Genomic DNA, 24533 nt, shown 5'->3' on the forward strand with positions numbered 1-24533 from the left:
AGGATTTAAGATTTGGGTGGCATGGATATCTATGGCATGATAAAGCTAAAGTTAATGTCAATTTTAAAAACCATTTTATTAGACATGCCATATTGAGAATATGGAACAAATATACACCTAATTTGTGGTGCTTATCATAGGAAACATTTTATAGAAAATAAATGATGCCTAAGCATAAATGGTTAACTTACTCTGATATATTAGCATTTGGTCAAGGAGAATGTAAAATAAAATGAAGGCAAGAGTTGATGATAGAAAGATTTTCACGTCAATGGTTTTCTTTGGTAGAACTATCAGAAATTTAAATTAGATAAACTAATTTCGAGTTAAACGTTTTAAGACTGAATTTGAAATGGAATTGTGTAAAAATGACGAACATGTCACTGCTAAAATGTATAAGCTTTTATTGAAATAATGCATGATAAAATGAACAAAAATCTTTGATTACAATATACAAATGCATCGGGGGAAATATGTGGTTCAAATGATTGAAATTTATATTATATTATTGTCTTAAATAAAATTTTTATAAAATGTTATGATTGGTGCATGTCACCAGAAAAATAGCCTAGCATGTATAAAGGTTCTTCAAATTTATGCTAGAAATTTAATAAAAAAGAAAGGTCATTTTATCATGTTTGGTGGACAGTGTTAAAAAGGTGGAAAATTGTGGAGTGAATTACATATATTACAGAATATTTTAAATAATAATATACAATTAAAACTAGAGACTTTTCTTTTGGGGCCGATGGATAAGCAATTGGAAAAAATCCACTGAACTTTCTTTTTGTAACTGCAGACTGACTATTATGTAGAAAGGTAGAAAGATTTGATTTTAACAGAGCAATGAATGGTGAAGTTAACTGAACTTGCTGAGATAGACAGCTTTAAGTAGAGAAAGGACACTGTCTAAATTTAATGTTGATTAGAAACTCTTTACTGACTTTTTGCAGGAAACAAAAAAATGAAATTATGGTATATGGTTTTAATGATTTTTTTAAAAAAAGATAATAGAAATATGTAAAACAATGCTGTAACCATAGCTCAAGAGGTCAATTTACATCTATACTTATAATTGCTATAAAAGAAAATTGGAAGTAGCTTTTTTATATTCTTTTTTTCCTTGTTTTTCAGCTCTGAATTTTTGTCTTTGTTCTTTTCTTATTTCTTTCCTTTTTCTTCTTTTTTTCCATTCTAAATATTAGTTCTTGTTAGGTTTTACCTTTTTTAATTTTTTTTTAATAAAGTTACATAGAGGGATTTTAAATTTTTAATTCTGTCATTAGAATTTGGATGGATAATTGGTGAACCTTGGATAGATTTCAAAATCTCTTTCCTCCAGGAAGAATAACCTGATAATTTATTGGCAACTGTCTGAAAAAATATTGGTGAAGTAAATGGTTGAAGGAAGGAAATATGTCAAAAAGAGAGGCAAGACTCTTTTTCTTATCACTAGCATGTGGCTCCTGATGCAGTGCCACTGACAAAAATACCATAATCTGTAGGGGAAAAAAAATCCCTCTTTTGTTACATAGCCTATTCCGAGAATGATTCCAAATGCTGTTTGCAAAATGTATACGTTACACTAACATCAAACATTTTAAAATGTGTGATACACCTACATTCTGGACATAAATCTGAATCCAAAATTTATTAAACAAAGGTCAGAATATTCTGTTCTGAAACTTTCCCATTAATTTCTGAAAAAGCTACAACACATATTAAGTAGTGAGAATTATTAATTAATTTCAGATAATAAGAAGAGGTATTATTCAAAGGAATCTGCTTCAATGGGAATCTATTTTGTCTCCTACTGGACAGCCTGCCAAACTCTGTTCTGCCAGGGACAAAAAGAGACATTTTATTGTTTTGATTGTCTATGGCTCTCAAACTTAACAAGACTTATTCAACATGAAAATATTCATATTAGACAAATACCGGTACTTATTCTCGACAAATCAAACAGTATCCTGAGGTCTAGGGCTTACATGATTCACTGCTGGATAAGATGAAATGGATTTATCACAGGGAATGATATGTAATGTATAAGTAATTCATTAATATCAGTTATTTTCAAAATAAAATATATAGTTCCACCAATGTCCTAAGATAACCATTCAAGGCTCTGCTCTGGCTGCTCTCAGATACCAAGATGAAGGAAGCACCTATACATGAGTGAACCTTCTCAATTACAGCCTACCACACATTCTACTTCCAAAGATATCACTTTTATATATATATTTTTGGCAACAGATTTTAGTAACTCTTCTTATAAGCCATTAAAACAGTTATGTGATCTTGCTGTTGAGTCCATGTTTTGAACTTCTTTCAGAAAGATATTTGTATATTTAATGATTAGTGCTACATATTATTTTAGTCTCCTTTTTCTGCTTGTTTTCTGCTTTTAATGTTTACACATATTTGAAGTTTACTGAATTTTATTTTTGTTTTATGTGGGTTATATACAGTAAATCACTTGAGATCATTCTGTTATACAATGCTAATACATTGAATGAATAAAGAACTACATTACGATGATATTGCTAGTTATCAGCTTTGCATTTTCCACATCATACCAAGTATCCTGGCAAGGTCATATGAGTGGAAAATCAAGCTGTTATTATCCTATATGATTAAAAAACAAATTTATGCTACATATAATTGTTCAATCTATTTCTTGCCTTTACAATCCTAAAACCATATTAAGTTCTTTAAACAGAACGTACAGTACAAAATGTCAGTATCTGTCTCTTCATACAATGGAGACTGTACTCAAGACATCAGAGTAAATACTGCTTTTCTACTTTGTGAAAAATCAAAACATTGGCCTTACAGCACTTTAGATGTTTCTAACATATCTGCCCTTGTTATTTTTTATTAATAAAAATATGTCAATGCAATTAGAATATATCACAGGATTATAAATATATATTATTTTCTGAATAATCAAACCTTTTAAATAATGGTTTACATTCATGCACCTGTATAAGACAGTACTGAATTTTTGCCATCTGAGAAGCAAAATGCCTCATTTGAAAAAAATATGGACCTCTTACAGTCTGTATGCATTGAGTAGTGAGTACTGGAATTTCCCTAAATAATATAAATACATGAAACCTGTCTGAACTGGCAGATTTTTCTTAGTAAAAAGAGAGAGAAGAGAAACTTATTTCTATTGATAATAACACTCTCTCGATCGCAAGTCACATATAGGTAGCCCTTGACTTACGACTGTAATAGAGTCTGCCCATTACAGTCGTAAGTTGTGATGGCTGTAAATCAGGTCACCAATGTGACTGACCCAATTTTATGACTTTTTTGTGATAGCTGTTAAGCAAAGCAATGGTTTGCCATTGGCTGATTTTGTCAAAAATTGGAAGTAAAAGCTGTTTTTTGGCAAAACTGTTGTAAAACATGGCCATGGGACACTGCAAATGGCTTGAAATGCAGGCCTGCTATTGAGCACCTGGAATATGGTCACATGATAGAAGGGCACTGGAATTTCAGAACTGGGTTATAAGTACCCACAACGTAGTCTGTCATAACTTCACATGATAAGAGAATAGTCGTAAGTCGAAGACTACCTGTAGTAGAAAGTCCTGGGTATCCATATTAGAAGAGAATACGTTCAGATGCATGTTCTTCTCCTGGCACTTTCAAATATGAGGATGCAGATCATAGTAATACAAAAGATGGAGCTCTGGATTGTGATAGCCATCTCTGTAAAAAAACAGGCCTAAAAAATTAATAAGAAATGTGTTAGAAGAGTTAATATACTTAGAGAAGCAGAAGAAATGTATAATAAATAGCATAGTGGGAAAGTCCCATTCTAAAATATAGACCTACAGAAAGATTTAGCAGGCACTAAAACTTTGACAGTAATTGCAGATAAATTGGAGAAGCAGAAAAGGATGCAGGTGTGGAACTGAATTTATTATATTGTAGAGTAACCTTGAAGTAAGCAAGCTGGATTGGAAAAAAATTGCTAAAAAAAGTTGTAAGATTTTATGGTTCCCATGTTTTCAACTTTATAAACGAAAATATATTTCATTCCTTCAAAACCTAATAGTGTAGAAGAAAAATGAGCTCAGTGGCATTTGTGCTGTTGGTATATGCTGTTCATGCTTCCATGGAATACAATTGATTTGATTGTTTTTCTGTTTTTTGGACAATAAAACAGGAAAATATTCAGGACAATTGTTATAACAGGAAAAATGAAATAGTAAAGGAAAAGTTTAAAGGAGGAATGATGATTTTGGAAAATATAATAGAATTGCTGAGATAAATAGCATATGAGTTAAAAAAAAACACCATTCTACCGCTCCTATGGGGTATACTCATCTTAATACTTAGGGCCATGCAGAAATTCAGTGTTTCTGTAAGGACCCACCCCACTTTGCATCTTAAGAAGACAGAACTCTTGGAATAGCTCTTCCAACAGGAATCCTTTATTAAGAGAAAATGGTTGCAGGCATGCTAGACAGGACTTGGGGTTCAAGCTCTCCCATTCAAGGTTTTAAGGGGTTCCCCAGTAGTCCCACCCAATCAACCCCCCTTCCAGTGATAGTTTCAAGTATCACAATTCCATCCCCTTTCTTCTTCCGTCTGGATGGAGACTTCAGATAACTACATGAAAGGCAATTACTCTTCTTTGATATGTTAACGCTTAGAGGCCACAATAAACACACATTCAGTCCTTTGAAGTGTGCTGAAGGAAGTGAGGGCCATAAAGCCCCTTTGCTCTCCCCCTTTTCTCCCTCTTATGGCAGAATCCAGAGAAGGCAGAATTGGGAGTTTCTATGTTTGATAATTAAAGATGAAATATAATTGGATTCTGACATCCGGCCCCTCTTAACAATAAGAGAGATCCACCTGAAAGAAAACACAAGTAAAGAATTTAGTTAGGCTTGTTAGGATACTCTGTGTGAAACTTCTTCAATAGCTTCGGAGCTCTGACGTGACGTTTATGGACCCACTCATTTTGTGAGGCAGGGAGGTGTTTCCAGGCAACTAGGTACTGAGTTGTTCCATGATATCTCCTAGAGTCAAGGATCTCTTTTATTTCGAAGTGTTGTTCCCCCTCCACCATGATTGGAGGTGGTGGTGGGGGGATTTTTGGCCGTAGAGGTGACTGATGCTCTCTTTTCAGCAAGCTGCAATGAAAAATTGGGTGTATTTGCCTGAGGTTTTTGGGTAATTCTAATTCTACTGTTACTGGATTTATGATCCTTTTAATTGGAAAAGGTCCTATATATTTTGGTCCAAGTTTTTTACAGGGCTGTAGGGACTTTAGGTATTTTGTAGATAAGTACACCATTTCTCCTATAATGAATGGTGTAGGCTCAACCCTTTTTTTATCGGCTTGTGCTTTGTCTGCCCGCCTAGCTTCATCTAGTGATTTTCTGACTATTGGCCAGGTGTTTTGTAGGTTTTCCATCCATTCTTTCATTGAAGGGATCGTTGGTTCTTTTGGGGTTAACTCTGGCATAGGGTTGAAACTTTGGCCGTTGGCTATTTGAAAAGGAGTGTAGCCTGTGCTGGAGTGGACTGCATTATTGTAGGCAACTTCTGCAAAAGGACGTAAGTCCGTCCAATCACTCTGTTGGAAATTTAAAAAACATCTCAAATATTGCTCAAGTACCGACTGGCACCGTTCCGCTTGTCCATCTCCTTGAGGGTGGTGGCTAGATGTCAATCCCTGAGTGGTCCCTAAGAGGGATAAAAATTCCTTCCAAAATGCAGACGTAAATTGCACTCCCCTATCATAGATGATGCGTTGGGGTGCCCCGTGCAATCTGTAAATGTGCTGGATGAAAAGTTTTGCTAAGGCCTTTGCAGTGGGAATTTTTTTGGCAAGGGATAAAGTGCACCTGTTTGGAAAATAGGTCCGTGACTGTCCAGATAACAGTATTCCCATTGCTTTCAGGCAATTCCACTATAAAATCCATGGCTATTTCCCTCCAGGGGGCTGAGGGACTTGCCACTGGTTGTAACCGCCCTGGCGATTTCCCTTGCAACCTCTTTGCTGATGCACAGGTTGGGCAGCTGGCAACATAACTTTCTATGTCCTTTTTTATTGATGGCCACCAAAATTGCCGTTTAATTAAGTGTAAAGTTTTTACAAATCCAAAATGCCCTGCTGATTTTGTGTCATGGCAAAGTTGCATGAAAGTTAGTCTTTGAGTTGTTGGTATATATAACTTTTCCCCTACCCAAGGCAATCCGTCTCTCATTGTGCACACATGTTTGTTTTTCTGGAACCAATCATCTGTTTCCAAACTTTTTCTGAATTCAATCCCAGTTTGGCTGTCCAGTTGTGGTTTTATTTTGGCTTGGGTTCTTGTGGTTACTGGCGCTGCCAGTTGTGATTCTGCCATTATTGGTCTAGAGTCTGTGGTTCGTGCGCTGTTATATTGGGGCATGCGAGATAGTGCATCTGCCAGGAAGTTCTTTCTTCCTGGTAAATGTTTGAGCTTAAATTGGAATTGGTGAAAATGCTGGGACCAGCGGGCTTGTTTGGGATTGAGTTTCCTGGAAGTTTTCAGGGCTTCTAAATTTTTGTGATCAGTCCATACCTGGAAGGGGATTTTGTTGCCTTCCAGGAACTGTCGCCACGTGAGTAATGCCCAACGTATCCCATAAGCCTCCTTCTCCCATACGGGCCAGCGCTGTTCTGTTTCCGTGAGTTTCTTAGATGTATATGCACAGGGTTGCAATACTGCATCATCATTTTCTTGTAATAGCACAGCCCCCACTGCCACATCACTTGCATCTGCCTGTATTATGAAGGGCTTGTCCATATCTGGGTGCCTTAGTACTGGTTCGGCAGAAAAAAGTCTCTTTAGTCTCTCAAACGCTGCTTGGCACTCCATTGTCCATGTTAGTGGCTGGCTAGGTTTTACTGAGGATGTTCCCTTCGTTTTTAGTAAGTTGTGAGGGGCAAGGCTATCTGTGCAAATGAGGGGATGAATTGGCGGTAAAAATTTGCAAAGCCCAGGAAACTTTGTAGTTGCTTTCTTGTGCGGGGTGGTGCCCATTCTAATACTGCTCTGACCTTCTCTGGGTCCATTTCAATGCCCTGTGGGGATATGCGATAGCCTAGGTAGTCTATCCTTTCCTGGTGGAATTCGCATTTTGAGAGTTTGGCATATAGGTGAGCGGCTCGCAGCTTCTTTAAAACCGCTCTGACAAGTTTGACGTGTTCTTCTTTTGTTTCGGTAAAGATAAGAATGTCGTCCAAGTAAACAAGGACCCCCTTAAACAGGTGCTCCCTTAGAACGTCATTGATTAATTGCATAAAGACTGCAGGGCCCCCTTGTAATCCAAATGGCAAGACTTTGAATTGATAGCACCCCATGGGGCAGTTAAATGCAGTCTTCCATTCGTCCCCTTCCTTGATTCTCACGCGATAGTAAGCTTCCCTTAAGTCTAGTTTAGAAAAAATTTTCCCTTTCGATAGGTGTGACAGCATGTCTTTCATGAGGGGCAGCGGGTATAGGTTGCTTTCACTGATTGTGTTCAGGGCCCTATAATCCACGCATAAACGTAAAGAGCCATCCTTCTTCTCTCTAAAAAGGACCGGGGCAGCCACTTTAGGCTTAGCTGGTTCAATGAAACCTCTCTCCAGGTTTTTTTTTATAAATCTTTCCATTTCCTCCTTCTCCTTTGGGCTCATGGAGTATAATCTGGGTTTCGGGAGTTTTGCCCCAGGCTTGAATTCAATGGTACAGTCTGTGGGTCGGTGGGGGGGAAGCTCATTCGCCCTCTCCTCACTGAAGACTTCAGCAAGGTCCCTATATTCCTCTGGTATTTCTGTTAATCTTTTTTCCTCTCCTATGGATGCTTTTTCTATTCTTGATTCTGGTAGCCTCCCTTGGGGTTTTAAGTCCATAGGGTCCCCCTTCGGGAATTTGATTTCTGTCGTCCTCCAATTTACCCAGGGGTTCCATTTTTTCAACCATTCCATCCCTAGAATCATTGGGCATTCCATACCTGGGGTCACCACAAACGTTATGTCCTCTTCATGTTTGCCCAGGGAGAGGTGTATTGGTAGAGTGGCTAGGGTAGCTGGCACCCCCCCTGCTATGGATCCATCTAACTGGCCAAATGAGATTGGTTGTTCCAGTCTCCTGGATGGGATGCCCAGATTCCCCACTAGTGTTGGGCTAATGAGGCAGCGGGTGCAGCCAGAGTCTATTAAGGCTTTCACCTTCACAGCTTCGGGCATGGGGGGGATTAATATAGTCACTGTTTTGAAGATGGGTGTGATGCGTCCACTTACCAGGGGTTCGCCTTCCGAGCTGTCATCTGAGGCATCCACCGTCCCTGTGGTGTAGGCTGGAGTTCTTTCCCCTTGGTGAGCAGAGGTGGGGTTTTCTGCAATTTCCATCATTTTCATGGCTGTTTCTTTTGGCTTAGCTGAATACCCTCTGGGTTTGTTGATTGGGGATCTGTCTGGGTTGTGCTGGGGGGCCTTTGAGCGGCATTCTACAGCTCGATGCCCTTCTCTTCCGCACTTGAAACACCCCATCTGCTTCTTGGCTGTATCCGATGATTTCACCGGTTGGTGTGTCAGCTCAGGCGGGGGGCGGCTCCATTGTTTTCCTCGGCGATGCCTCTTCAATATGTCGATCTCTGCTTCCTCTGCCAAGACGTACCATTCCTCAAGTCGATGTGGGTCTCCTCGGGGCAGGCAAGCATCATATAGATCATAGTTTAGTCCGTCTTTGAAACGGCCAAGGAGGATGTCTTCTGGCCAATTCAGTTTGCTGGCAATGGCTCGGAATTCTTGTGTATACTCAGCCACTGGGCGTTTGCCCTGCCTCATCGTTGTTATTCTTTCACGGGCTTTGCGATCAGCCAGGGGGTCTTCAAATCGTCTTCTCAACGAGGACATGAAACGGTTGAAGTTACTGAGTTCTGGGGCATTGGAGTCATGCAGGTTCACCACCCAATCTGCAGCTGGTCCATCCAGGGCAGATTGCACGATCCGGATGCGGGCTTTGTCGCTGGGGATGTCCTGCCCATATTCCTCCATGTAGCTGAGGACTTGGGTTAGGAAAAACCCCAAGCGTGTTGGCTCCCCTTTGAATTTCACCTCCAACGGTGGACGTCTTGGAATGGATCGGTGCCTCCATTGTGGGTGGTAGTGTCTTCCGTCCAGATTTCCATCTGTGGTCCGGTAGGGGGTGGGAGCTCCTGGATCAGTAAATGTCCCTGGGGTTGCAGGTTCCACGTCCCCCTCGGTGTCTCTCCCTTTGTGGCTCCAGGAACTGGGGCGGGCGTAGGGCTCAGGAATCTCCTCTCCTAGGGAGCTGAGAGTTCTCTTCATCAGGTCAATAGCTCTCTCTAGGATCCAGTCTGAGTACGGCATACAGCTTCCTCCCTCTTCACTTGCGTGCAGGGATTTCTCCATCTCCTGCTTCCATTCTGGTTGCTTGGTCCCCCGTCTCAGGGTCACTTTTCTTGATTCCTTTCCCCACTCGCTTTTCTTTCCAACGCCCATCGACCAGCGAGGCTTGTGGTCCTGTGTCTCCACCACTTCTTCTTCTGAGAAATCTGGCCTCTCGGATCCCAACATCTGGCAAGGTTCCAACTGGGTCAGCGGCTCTCTTTCCAGGGAGTTTTCTCCCTCTCTTGCTTCGTTGTCTGACATGGTAAATTTTTGCAAAATCCCCCGGCAAGGGTCTACCTTCCAGGTGGATTAATTTTGCAAGTCCTGTCTAATGTAAGGACCCACCCCACTTTGCATCTTAAGACAGAACTCTTGGAATAGAACCAACAGGAATCCTTTTTAAGAGAAAATGGTTGCAGGCATGCTAGACAGGACTTGGGGTTCAAGCTCTCCCATTCAAGGTTTTAAGGGGTTCCCCAGTAGTCCCACCCAATCAACCCCCCTTCCAGTGATAGTTTCAAGTATCACAATTCCATCCCCTTCTTCTTCCGTCTGGATGGAGACTTCAGATAACTACATGAAAGGCAAAACTCTTCTTTGATATGTTAACGCTTAGAGGCCACAATAAACACACATTCAGTCCTTTGAAGTGTGCTGAAGGAAGTGAGGGCCATAAAGCCCCTTTGCTCTCCCCCTTTTCTCCCTCTTATGGCAGAATCCAGAGAAGGCAGAATTGGGAGTTTCTATGTTTGATAATTAAAGATGAAATATAATTGGATTCTGACAGTTTCGTTTTGCAGCAAAGCTAGAGAGAACTTTCGAAGAAGATACACATGATATCCAGAAACTGTATTAATTTCCAACAAAAAGTCATTCTGGCAAATTTACTACAAAGTTAATATTTTCTTTTTGATATACTCATCATGAGAACTATTTTTCTATGATGATTCCCTGGAAAGCTAGGTATGATTAATGTAACATTATATGAATATTCTTAACAAACCTTCTGTGGATTTTCCAAAAGTTTTTGCAATATATGATTCAATGAGCTTGAATCTATAAAGCAAAAAAGACATGAGCTAGGCAATAATCTATGTATCAATGGTTTAATTTAGATAGTATGCTAAACTAGAATATAGTGGTATTAGAGCTCTGTGGGCAGCAGAAATATCTGTGCTGAGAAGCTTTGAAGGATTTAGCTTCTATCTATCTATCTATCTATCTATCTATCTATCTATCTATCTATCTATCATCTATCTATCAATCAATCATCTAACTGGTCTCCCATCCTACCACAGGGTAACTCTGGGCAGCTTAGTACTGGGATAGGCATAGTACTTAGTAGATTGGTGAGTATTGGGGTGGGAGACATCTGGGAATACCAAGGCTGTAAGCTAACCAAGGAATTTGAAACACAAATCAAATCAATAAAGGAGAATATTGAAATGAGGGATTCTTGCTGCTCTCTGAGCTTGCTTGTTTTTCTTGCAGATGTTTCATTATGCAAACTAGGTAACATAATCAGTGCTAGTAAGGAATGTGCTTTGCTATCAGTTTATATTCCAGTGGCTTGTGCTCTCAGTGTCGGTAGGGGTTGGTCTTAGAGATTCTTTGGTTGGGATGTTTACTCTTGGCTTCTTTGGCAGTTTTTTGATTGGGGTATTGCTTACTTAATTTTGTACTGATGATGTTACCTAGTTTGGGTAATGAAACATCTGCAAGAAAACAAGCAAGCTCAGAGACCACCAAAGAACCCTCAAATCAAATCAAATCAAATCACAAGACTAGCATAGATCAGCATAATTTGAAAAAATATCACAGAAGACAATGGCAAACACTTCAATTAAAACTGCACAGCTGTATCTATGAAGTTATCAGGAATCTATCTTGACTTGTAGTTTTATGTAGTATTATTTGTCTAGAAATAATAAAGTGCAGTGCACAAATAAAATAAAAAAATTAGAAATAGTCTTATGTAACAGATATTCCAAATGAAATGTAGTATGCATACCCGAACCTTTGAACTGAGTCCTCAATGGGAAGGAAGGAAGGAAAGGCGGTTGAACCTTTTTGCCTGAAAAATCAAGGCAAATTGATGATAAAGATTGGAGATGGAGAACATAGCAAGAATTCCAAAGTCTAAGCAGAAGTTTCTTAGAACTTCCTTGAGAGTTAGCGACTTTACCCTTGGAGACTTAAACTCCATTAGCAGTTAATAAATTAATGACTTTAGATTATCCTCTTCCTATATAAAAGCCTCTATTCAAGAACAAATGTGTTACTGGAAACAAAATCTATACATTTTGTACTTTATGACCAAGCATCTTGCATACTGTGCCTTGACTCACTAAGTCCTTGGCCTTTAAACTTGACCTGATTTCTCTTTGCATCCCTCAGAATTTAACCTGGATTATTTATTGGTTTAGTTTACTCAATTACTTTTTGACTACCCTTTGCTTGATCCACAAACTGCAACATGACATAGTGCTGAAAAAAAATTCAAATGTCCAAATTTCAAAAGAGATAATTCTGGTAAGATAAATACTAGGAGAAGTTAGCTTTTCACCTTCAATAAATCTAAACCATATTAGATAGCAATCTTAAATTCTCTCCATCATTACATCCACCTTCACAAGCTGGAAAAGACAGGTGTTTAACAGCCATAGTGGAACCAACATTCTCAACTGCAACTACAGCAGGGACTTTAGCTTGCACTCAACCTAGATATTAACCTGATTAGTTTACTTACACTGACAAAAACTTAATCCTTTTCTGTAAATCCAATATTAACAATTTATATCTATTCAGAATATCTTCATAACTATCAGACCCATCTCTTCATCTGATGTTTTGACATTTGGTAGAATCATCTATTTTATCAAATGGAAAGTAATTAATCTGTTTATCTGTGATCACATTATGAATGTTTATTTGCCTATTAATAACCAACAGCACTTTCAAGCTCAAAGGGAACCAATATATTGTTACAATAGATTGTGTGGAAAAAGATCTGAAAATAAATGATAGTGAAATGAATTACTTCTTCCCATATAATGCATAGAATGGAAAAACACATATCAGCTTCTAATCAATTGAAAACATGTAATTATCAGCAAAGCAACTGATACTAATAGCTATCACGACAATAACACACTCTAGACCAGTGGTCCCCAATCTTTGCGGCTTGGCGACCCGGATTTGGGGGGGGGAGAGGGAAACCAGGTTGCATGAGCAATAGGCCAGCATCAAGCTGCCTGCATGTGTGTTGGCCTGCCATTCATGCAGCCTGGTTCCAAATAGGCCTTGGCCCAGTAGTGGGCCATGGCCTGGCGGTTGGGGACCCCTGCTCTAGACCATCCCTAATAAAAAGCTAACCAAAGCATACAAGAAGTTATAAAACAAAACCCAACTTTTCCACTCATTGGTTGGATCTCTGCCTTACATAGCTCTTTTAGGCAGCGTGGGTGGATTCTGACAGGTATCTAGATAGAGGTGGTAGTAGCAGCTGCCTTGAAGATGTACTTATTCCTGAAGAGGGCATTTATTAGGCAATTTCTGCCCAGTGTCTAATCTGTCCTTTTTAGGGATGTTTCGGGGAAACTTGAAGGATGTCAACTGCAGAGAACCTTGGATTTTTTGAATCTAGGATTTAGTCAGGGCAATGGCTGGAAACTTAGGGGAGAAACCTGGAAGAGAGAAGCTAGGAGGAGCTGGATGGAGGGGGTTCACCCTTCCTGGTCTTATTAGACAACACAGTTGCATTCAGACATCTACAATGGACTGTCGTAAAGATTCGGAGTGGCAAACATGATGGCTCCTTTCCTTTCTGAGTGAGCAGTTCAGGATGAAAGTTGTAAAGTTATGAAAAGGTGAACCCATGACTGATGCAATTTGGGATACCACAGGACTCAGCAATCCCATTTTATTTAAACTCAAGATAAAATCATTGGGAGAGGTTATCCATTAATTTAAAGTATTGATCAGTACAATAACTCAGTACATTTCCTTGCAAGCTTTACTGGAGATGCAGAGGAGTTGGATGATTGAACAATCTCAAAACAATGGAGGCACTGTTCATGCATAAACTATTTGACTTCATTTCAGCTTCTATATTGGTTCTGCACTTCCCTGAAGCAGCCAATCTGAGATTCAGAAGAAGGAATAGAGTGGGGACCCAATTTAACAATTCTAGACTAGCTTCACCAAGAACTATAAACTCTTGAGTATGCAAATAAGTATTGGTTAATTTCTATAATGGGCAGAAAAGACAATTCCAAATATGTATCTTACTATGGTCCCAGAAAACAAGTGTCCACCAAAGACCATCCATGCAGAATCAAGACTGCAGCAAACCCAAATAATTTTAGATTACTGAATGTAATCTTTGACTCAATAGTTATTCACAGTGTAAAGAATTATTTGCAGTTCTTTGCAAAATAAGAACAGATAACTGATCAAATAATTACTAATAAAATATTATTAGCTGTCACAAATCACTTTGGATAGCATATAAATTTAATAAATAAATAAAATAAATGTTTCAAATACTGATTACGTTTACCTGAAATTATTGTTCTCTTCTACCAGAACAGCAGAAGAGGCTGCCCAAATTTGCTTCAAATTAAGACTGGGATAAGAAATTTTAACATTTATTTTAAGAATACATATCTGCCAAACCAAGGCATAAACTGAATGTCAACTGTATTGGGTATTTTCTAGTGTATCAGGGAAACAATTTGTAATTTGCTTTGAAATTAATATAGGATATTAACAATATAAAAGGTAATCTCTAACTCACTTGAGTTGAAAATTAATTTTATGCTTCTAATATGTATATTAGAATGAAAGCTGTGTTGAATTAAGTATCTGATACATTCATTTGTACCTCTATGAAATTAAGCCACAGTACACATTGTAGCAAAGTAAGCAAAGAAAATGAATGATGCAGTCATTTACTGGTGTATTTTCAGTAAATTGTTTCACAAACACTGAAGCAATAAAAATAGGAAAATTTAGATTTTTGACTATTGTAATAGTAAAAATATGAATTATGGTAAAATAAATTGATTAAATAAAAATAAGCACCAAATCTGGTATTTAAACAATATGCAGCTAAAAGAGATTTTTGAAATCTTGCTACCCTAGGATCAGCAATGCAGGAAGTTCTACTGCATCCCTAATTTTAGGTTTTTTTTGGGGGGGGGGCAGCTAGACTCAATAGAAAAAAAAATCAGCAAAAAAATTTACATAGAATATCTTTTTCCTTTATTGCTATCAGAGCCTTCTACCAATAATCAGTAAACAATAATATTTCAGGAACAAATCTATCTAAATTCAGATTAATAAGATTCATTAAGCAAAATTTTAGTATGGTCACACAAGAATCCCAACAAGTATTTCTGGTTTCATATCTGAATTTTACATTTAGGCAATTCAAAATAGTTAGCTCCTTTCTTTCTCCTGTCCTTTCAAAGGTGGGAGGAGTTTATCTCTTCTGAGAGCTCTATGCCTTCGTATTGCTCATGTAAGGGCTGCTGGCACCATCTTTGTGAGAATCTACATAATATACAAAGGCTCCATAATGAAAACAAAGTCTTAAATTGAAGAAGTACTTCTTCATCAGATTATAGCAATAAACTATACAGAAGTAACCTAGAGAAACTGCTGCTGAACCACGCCTGAAGTTTGTCTATGTAACAGATTAGTGCAATTGAAGAAATAACTCCAGAGATCTGGTATTTATAAGATTCTGAAGCAATCTAGAAGTTTCATTCTGTATGCCAATCACTGGGCTGTTTTGCACACTCCTTATTCCTCTTTTTTGGCCCCGAGTTAATGTCTCACCTTATATAACATAACAACAGCATAGCTTCAATAAAATATATCTAATTTATTACATGTTGTAAGAATTGTTAAGGCAGTTCAATACACGCTCCCACATAAAATCCATTAAACAAAATGGAATTTATTTCAGAATAGGACTGTGTTACAAGGCCTGCACAGACTCAGATCATGAAATTCTTAGTTCCCTAGAAAACTTCATTTTTACTATTCTCCAGAATTATTCTCACAAATAAAAAGGGTAAACTACACAGTTAAATAGAACTGTGGAAACTTGGCACAACTCTTTTCTGTGTTCCTATTCATTTTGTTCTGTTGAGGAGTCCTCTGCTTCTGCCCCCTCATCCTCCTCTTCCATAGAGATATTCATAACTCATTATATTCACAGCTATTGACAGTTATACCTAGCAATCATTTTCTGTACATCAAATAGTTATCTGTTTCAAGCTGGGTTCTTTCAAAACCAATTTAGCTTCTATTTAGTTTATCACATGCCTGTTTGTTTAAAATGCATCCCATTTCTTTTTTAAAGCTTATGATAAAAATATGATGCACTAGTGAGAGATAACATGTGCCATTTTTCATATATGAAACCCAAAGCTTCTATGGTCTAGAAACATTCACATTCTAAAATAAAATAGAAACTAGGCAATAGTAAACTGAGAACTGAGAACTAAACAGCAGATACTCCATTTGATCCTCATCAAAAAGTCAAGAAGTATAGATTGCATTTTGACATTGAGGCTCATGTATATTTAATTCTATGGAAGAATTCTACTTTAAAAACAAGTGGTAAAAGTATGGGTGGAATCTGGAAGAATTACCTTAAATCAGGGGTGTCAAACTGCCGGCCCACGGGCTGGACGCGTCACCAGGAAACTGCGCCCATTCCATTGCTGGCAATGGAGAAAAACATGACATCGCAAGTTTGACATGTTTGCCTTAAATCAATTACTTTGTAATAATCATTGTAAGGATTATTACAAGATCAAATTTCATTTGCCTAATTCACAAGAGTGGCATTAGTATTAGACAGTGGAAATTAGCAAGAACATCAGGAAGCAGTTTGTGAAGTAGCAGTTTGTGAAGTAGCCAAACAGGACCTTAAAAATGGTGCAACTACCTTTTAAAAAAGTTTTTAAACAAGTTTTTTAAAAAGTTGCTTTATAGATAGCATAGACACTGTACTTGTTGCACACAATGGTGGCCTTGGGCATCATAGGAATAAAGGTTTTATAGTAAAAGTGCATGACCTATGGCTCCAAGGATATACACGTTTCTACAGAGATTTGAATGCAACCTTCAAACCCTTTTCTAATTGTTATTATACTGTAGATTTTCGTCAACAAGGGAGAAAATGTTAAATATCTGGCCTTAATCATACAAAAATAATTAATTAATTTCAGTTACATTTAAATGAAATTATACTGAGTTTTGTCTTTATTTCAGTTCTAGACACTTTTTAAAATATGAGTCCAGAGTGTCAAAAACATTCAGCTTCAGTATGAAAAAAAGTTGTACAGCTCTAAACTAGAAACTTCAAAGGCCATGGAAACAGACTGAAAGGTCTGAATGGTTTTACATTTTGTTTTAAATTTGAAGATTTACAAGGTATTTAAAAGCAGTTTTTCTTGAACAATAAATCCTGTCAAGGGCATTCCAACTATGTGGTTTGAAGTAAGAATATGAGGCATCAGCAGATTAGGCTAAGACAGTGTTTCCCAAACTTGACAATTTTAAGGCATGTGGACTTCAACTCCCAGAATTCCACAGCCAGCGTTGCTGGCTGTGGAATTCTGGGAGTTGAAGTCCTCATGCCTTAAAATTGTCAAGTTTGGGAAACACTGGGCTAAGAGATATAAACAAATTAACATAGTCTCAACAGATTATGATGGTTCATTTATTTCAACTTTTTCAGCTATTAAAACTTAATCAGTAAGAATTGGAAGCCTATTCTTAAACAGCATAATATAATGATTTTAAAAAGGTAAACTTTTGCATATTCATGTACCTTACCACATCTGTTTTTTATGGGATTAAAGAATAGCAAATCTTATTTTACAGCAGAAGTGATGTGATGGCAGCTATCAAATGTCTTCAGACTCCATAGCCCGTTTGGGCAACTGATTCAAGATATTACTGAAAAAGGAAGCAAAAAGGAAGTTACTTGGAACCTGGAACCAAAGAAATAGTATTTAAAATAACATTTACAATCTGCAAATTAGAACCAAATCTCAAATTAATTGATATTTTTAATTTGTAAAATCTTGGAAGCTTTTCAAAGGGCCAAGGTTCTCTGAAATACGGCCCCAAAATAGAAATGAGATTTACAAATGTTCTCAACTACTCTCCTGTTAATTTTAACTATTGCAAGGGTGAACAAGATGGATGTTTTGTATTGCCACTTTATCCATAGATCTTTCCTTAAAAAGTTTCCAAGTTAGTCAGAACTATTTGCTACATCCTGGAGGATAGCTATCAAATTTGGGCAGTATTGGTAGAAAACTGCTGTAGTGCACAAGGCATATTTTTTGGGAAACAGTCTTGATGCATTTTGTAATATTTTTTCTTTGCTTATAAGAACCACAGTAAGCAATGGTACAGGTAGTTCTCAACTTATGACCTTTTGTTTAATGACAGTTCAAAGTTACAACAGCTTTGGAAAAAGCGACTTATGACTTGTACTCATACTTATGACCATCATATCATCACCATGGTCTTGTGATTGCAATTTATATGCTTGGCAGCAGCTTAATTGCAATTGATTTAGAGCTGTGGTGGCAGAGTGGTTAGAATGCAATATCGCAGGTTAATTCTGCTCACTGCTAGGAGTTCTATCCTCACTGGCACAAGGTGGGTTCAGTCTTCTATCCTTCTGAAGTCAGTAAAATGAAGACCCAGATTGTTGGAGGCAATATGCTGATTATGTAAACTGCTTAGAGAGGGCTGTAAAGCACTATTAAGTGCTATTGCTGTTGAATTATGACTGGTTGCAGCATCCTGTGGTCATATGATTCTGATTTGCAACCATTATTTTTTACAATTTCCCACAATAAAAACCAGCAAAGAGGTCCATAGAGCAGTGGTTCTCAACCTTTTTAATGCTGCGACCCCCAACCGGTCATAAGTTGAGGACTACTCAACCGGTCGTAAGTCGAGGGCTACTCAACTGGTGCAGCACCGTTTGCAGAATGGGACTTTTGGCGGGCTCAGCAGGACAGAGACAGCCTGGACAATTCCTATTGGCTTTTGAAAGCCATAGAATTAGACTCTATTCAAGAGAGTCTATTCTATTGGCTTTCAAAAGCCAATAGAATAAAAGGGAGTAGCACAGCTAAGGAAAAGGGGGAAAAAATGGCGGACTGCGTTGTTTGGCGACCCCCGTGAAATAGTCGTTCGACCCCAAATGGGGTCCCGACCCACAGGTTGAGAACCACTGCCATAGAGGAAGCTAGCTTAACAACTGGGTAATTTGCTTAACAACCTCCTTAAAGATTGTTTTAAATAAAGTCTATCTCAACTCATAGCCAGAATGACTTATGATGGAAATTCTGGTCCCAATTGTGGTTGTAAGTTAAGGACTATTTGTAGTTTTTGGAGGAAAAAAAACTACAAAACTGTTAAGCTTCAAAACTTAGAAATGCGTTCAGAAATAATTGTTCTGATACAAGCTATGATTGATATGTGGTAAAAATATTCCAGGAATAGGAGTTTTGCCTAATATGGAACTTAAAGGTGTAATGACTTTCAAAGTAGTAGTGAAATTGGGGTATACAGAGACAAAACAATAATGTTGGCATATTTACTGAATCTACTCAGTTTTGCAAAACTACATTGGTTTGAAAATTTGCAAGATCTCGCCTCCTGCCTCCCCAAAACACCTGACAATTTCTTGAGCGTAGTCATTATTTGTGAGAAAAGCAGTAGTAGTGAGAATTCTCACATTTCAGTTCCTAAACATATTGTCTCAGACTACAGAATGTTATACAACACTGTTTAAGTAGAGAATAGTTTACATCTTGTAAGAAAAGAAGAAGTCTTGATATCTCATTGATTTATTTATAAAAGTTTAAATAATTATAATCTATATAAATAAAAATGTAAATGTTTGTTTGTTCAAAATCTTAAATCTCTGAAAGTTCTTAACCAATTGCTTTGAAATTTTGACACAACGTTGCATTCGAATGCGCGCGTGTTTTTATATACTTACTATTATATAGATGTCACACCTGTGACAGGTAAAAACATGCTTTTTTTGAAAAACAGCGCCATCTGTTGGACATAAAAGCAACACACGCTACGATTTCAGACAATCTCTGTATCTGCACAGACAATGGAACAACAAAAAATATTGTATACCCACAAGCACTGTGAAATTAAACATATTACAAACGTGCGCTCTTTTCTTTCTTTTCCATTTAACCAGACTGAGCCACAGCAACGCGTGGCTGTGTACAACTAGTTATTTATAAAAATATTATATATTGGTTTTATTATCCATGCTAGCGAGGATTCTTTATAATTAACATTTATAAATTGCTTTAACTAATTCAAAATATGGTGACATATAAGTGTTACTTCTAATCACAGTCAGAGCTAATACAGAATTGGGGCGACCACAATTACGACTGTCCATTCAAGTGCCTCTTTGTTTAGTTCACATCAAATTAAGGCTGCTATTTCTTTTCCTTGATCTTTTGGTCTTTGAATGCTTGGACAGAGCAACAGTGGGAAGGAGAAAATCTAGGAAATCCTGTGGGTCATCAACTTATCCTGCCAAGTTTTAGACCACTGAAGATGCTAATTCTTGAATAGACCTGCGAGCATTTCTCAAAAAATTTAAAGATAGATGCAAAAAGTTTTATTTTTATTCTGAAAAGTTAACCAAACTGATTTTAACAATCTTCACAACGTGCTGTATTACTTTAGAACAATAAGCACTTTTTGTATAATTGTATTGTATAATTGTATAATTTGCTCATAAATTAATCAAGTTTGGTATATTAAATTTATAATTTATGTTTGATTCATAAAGTTAAATTCAGTTCGGGAATAATTTTGCCTCAAATTAAGAAGTTGTAATTTTCATGGATTATAAAAATACAGAAATAAGTAGTCATCCACCCTATTTATAGGCCTTTCAGTCCTTTGAGCTCTAGTAAGACTGGCAGGAACATATTCGCCTATGAAATTAAACAACAAAACCTATAAGCAAAGTAAGGACAGAATCTATTTCTCATGAGAATGGCAATGCATTCCTGGAGGGGAAAAAAATGAAATGTTGTATTTACTGCTTATTCTTAATATAGATCTGTTTACAATCCTATGTAGAAAAAATTCCACGTTGCATATACACATAGATAATGCAGCATCCTATGAAATTTTTTAGTGGCATAGATGCAACAATTTCAAATTGCAATAAACTGATTTTTGAAAGCAATGTATAAAAGAATATCATGGGGCTAAATCACTAGGCAAACATCTTTGGATCCCAGCCAAAATATATTAGTCTAATTTATATATAAATTAACTGAGCTATATGGGTTTTTGTTCCAGACCCCTCCAATAATGAGTATTTTGCAATCAACCTACCCACAATATCAACAACATTTTATAGTTACCCTTTGCCAAATAAAATAATGAGATACCTTTTTTTAGAATACAAATCTTACTTCAAGGAAGAAAAGGATAACTTATGGATGAAAGTCCATGTCATGTAGTTGAAAAGAGTTTATGGACATCTAGACTGGAGTCAGAACTATATATAATGGATAAATTCTTTCAGAACAAATGAATGGACATTGTTTGAACATCTTTAAAGTATATACATTATTTTTATCTCTTCTTAAAACCAGAGGGAAGTTTAATTTATTCTTATTAAAATCTAGGAGTAATCCAACATTATGACTAAAGAAAAGCCCAAATAATTTAAGCAATATTTCAATTTAATATTATATTAATTTAAAACATATCAGAGGTACTGTAGAAGCAAAGAACTATTGTAATTTATATTCTTGTTTCTTAATTCAAATGTAAAGAATTAAAAAATGTAGCTTGACACTTTTCTAAAAAAAAAAAAATAAACCTCAGGAAAGATTCTGTAATATATTCAGATTAGAGATGTTCATCTATAAATGCTCTGCAAGATCAATTTTTAATATGTACATGAGGAATATCAAGAAAAGTTTGCAATCAATAATTATAAACAAACGACAGAAGGAAGAAATCCAGGCTCTTTGACTTGTGAAGGCCATGAAGAATAGTTTATAGCAGCTAACACAGACATGTCAAACACAAGGCCCGGGGGCCGGATGCGGCCCATGAAGTGGTTTCATGTGGCCCGCGAAGCCATCCTAGAAACAGTGAGGGAACGGCCCCCACTGCCTTGGCCCAGGCCAGCCGGGAGCCAATGTACAATTTTGTGGTGGCCATCTTGGCACTTGCCCCGGTGGACCATGCCTTGGCACTTGCCCCAGTCCCACCCCCTTCTGCCAGAGACCCTCAGATCTTTCCCACTCCTGCCCAGGCCCCATAGGCACCCTTGACACGAATGATGTAGAACTGGCCACGCCCACCCAGTAGGCTACACCCACTCCATCCACGCCCACCCAGTTGGCTGCACCCACTCTGGCCACACACCCCCAGGGCAATTGCAATGCTGATACGGCCCACAGTGAAATTGAGTTTGACACCCCTGAGCTAACAGAATAAAGTCTCCCAAAGTAAGGAACCTGCCTACTTCTTTGGAGAATATGGGAATTCAACCCAAAATACAAGTTAATACACACCACCATGTATGAAAAAAGCAGTCACAGAGTAAGGCAGGAGATTCATAACGTTGAACAGTAAAGAAATACAAATTGACCAATCTGCACATTTGGGTCAACAATGACAACTTTCTACTCCATACTAAATGTTTTCCTTTTTTAAAAAAACAACATGTTTTTCCTATGTGCATTCTAAATTAAGGAATGTAATCTATAAAGTCTTGCTTTCCTGCTAGATTATTGCTCATTGAGAGTGCTAACAACTCCAGAGCTGCCCACCATCTTGGCTTCATGACTGTACACTAATCAATATTAAGCTCGATGTTCTAATGTAAACAGTGCTTTTTTTCTTAAAAAAAAAAAAGGTACCACAACTCAAACACGTCATACAATCCGCCTTGCCTACCCTACAAGGTTCCATCCAAAAAAGGTGCTGTAACTCCGTTCTGGGCATTCTATGAGAAAAAAAAGCCCTGGATGTAAATATATAATTTCAGTGAGAATGTTTACATCTGGAGAACAATTTACTGATCTCTCCAGCAAATGAACATACGACTGTTGAAGAAGAAAGTAAGATTATAAATACAGATAGATAAGATAAACGAAAATCTTACCTTACGAGAAAACAGAATTTGGTAAAAAAAAAAAAATACCCTACAAATTTAATTCTGCCTATAATTTAGAGCTTCATATATTATTTAATTTGTATTTATGCATAGATGATTGAATTGGTATTTATGTTCAGTCTATTACAGAGGAAAGACAAATAACTGACTCCACAACTTGGTCTTGGGCATTATATGCCAGAACTACAAGTAAATATAATTCAGGATTCTGCAATGTAGTAATAGTAGGTGGTGATGCAGCAAAATGGCTACCCAGAAAGCTATATAGCATTGTTTCTCTTCTTCAAGCACTTCTGAAATACAAAAATCTTTTTAAAATGTGTTTTTGTAAAGGTACGGTAAAATGTTTATTTAAAAATAAATGTTTAATTTAAAAATAAATATTAAAAAACCTAACTGTGGGGAGGGGATAGAGGAAGCCACAATTCTCCATTCTGTCTTCCTTACAGAAACTTAAGCTTCATTTGTGCTATTTCCTCCCAATTATAAATGCAATATAGTATTTCCCTCAAACTCTTATTTTTTTAAATTATGGGAGAAAATGGTAGACAGAGTTACCACACCCAGATCAATACAAATGACTATCTGGTGCAAGACAAGAAAATGCAAAATGTGACCGTATTTTAAGTCTGTATTCTGGTTGAAACAGGGTGAGGGAAATCAAAGGGAGGTATCAAGTTTATAATCAAACATTATTTCCTGAACCATGCAAAAATTAAAAAAAATAAAATCCAGGAGGGAAAAATACCTCAAGAAAATGATTCTGCTCCCAGCAACAGCAAGTATCTTCCAGATATAAATCCAGGACTCTTTTTGTACGAAACAGAAATTAATAGCAATAGTACCACCGGATCTGAATATATTTCGCCAGCAACAAAATGGACAGGAGTCATCACTGAACTATATATTCTCCTGCTGTTAGCAGAGTGAAAGTAATACATGCTGATACCAGAACATTTCTGATTAAGAACACAAGTTTTGGTATGATTTTTAAGATAGATTCCCCTCCTCCCCACAACTAATTTTTGTTAATATCATTTAGTCTGTTAAAGAAATAGTAGATTCAAGTTTAGATGCGTCACAATCACCAGCAAAAATGTACAGTTAAGAATTGGGTCCATCTGTTTGCCAAAATGGTGCCAACAAAAAAATAAATAAAAATAGCAGTAGCTAGGACACATATTATATTTATTACATGGTCTTGGTAAATTTCATCCACACTATGTAATCCTAATATGAAATAATAATCCCATTTTATAAGGAAGTCCTTTCATTTCAGGAAATACTTCATGGTTCTTATTTAAAAAACAAACAGAAGTCTCAACCTTCCTGTGACGCACATCTTATTATGCCCATTTTGTGGATGACTGAGAAAAGCAGAAACTGGCAAATTAGCTCAAGGTCACAAAGCTGAGCAAAGTACTAATGCCAAATCTTCTGGCTTCAGGACAGCACCAAAAGTCTCAAAACCACCTGCAGACAAGTTCTGTATAAGGCTGTGGTTCACTTGTATTGTTAACCTGAGACATAAATCAAATCTTTTTCCAACAGTAGAGCAAAAGTGATGCCTTTTCACTCACCATAGCTTCCTTTTCATATGTTAAAGTATCTTTATATGAGCAATTATTTATTAAAGCAGCAATGTTTAAGAACTGCATTCAGATTTACAAAAAAAATATAGATATACACATATATAATCTCAATCCTTAATGCTTGGGTGAGAAAATGCACTTGTTTGGAGGAATCAAGAAAAGTTATGTAGTATCAATCATCCTCTACAAATCCAACTCACTCTAAAAATATTTAAGGTATGCCATTACAGAGCATCATGTGTCAAGAAAAAGCAAATTAACACCCCCCATACCAATATATAATACGTAGTGACTATATCTAAAATATGCAAGC

At 37.1% G+C, this 24533-nt stretch overlaps 1 long non-coding RNA gene across 1 annotated transcript; it reads right to left on the minus strand.

The window, feature by feature from the left end:
* Window positions 1-387: 387 nt before the first annotated feature.
* On the minus strand, window positions 388-18434 carry LOC120297451. Its single transcript, XR_005553801.1, has 3 exons — window positions 17247-18434; window positions 11406-16131; window positions 388-3736 (listed from the first exon to the last, which is right to left on the minus strand). It is a non-coding gene; the product is annotated as an uncharacterized LOC120297451 (long non-coding RNA).
* Window positions 18435-24533: the final 6099 nt, after the last annotated feature.

The sequence above is a fragment of the Crotalus tigris genome, unplaced genomic scaffold (assembly GCF_016545835.1).
Source record: "Crotalus tigris isolate CLP2741 ecotype Arizona unplaced genomic scaffold, ASM1654583v1 scf7180000023618.1514416, whole genome shotgun sequence".
NCBI lineage: Eukaryota > Metazoa > Chordata > Lepidosauria > Squamata > Viperidae > Crotalus > Crotalus tigris.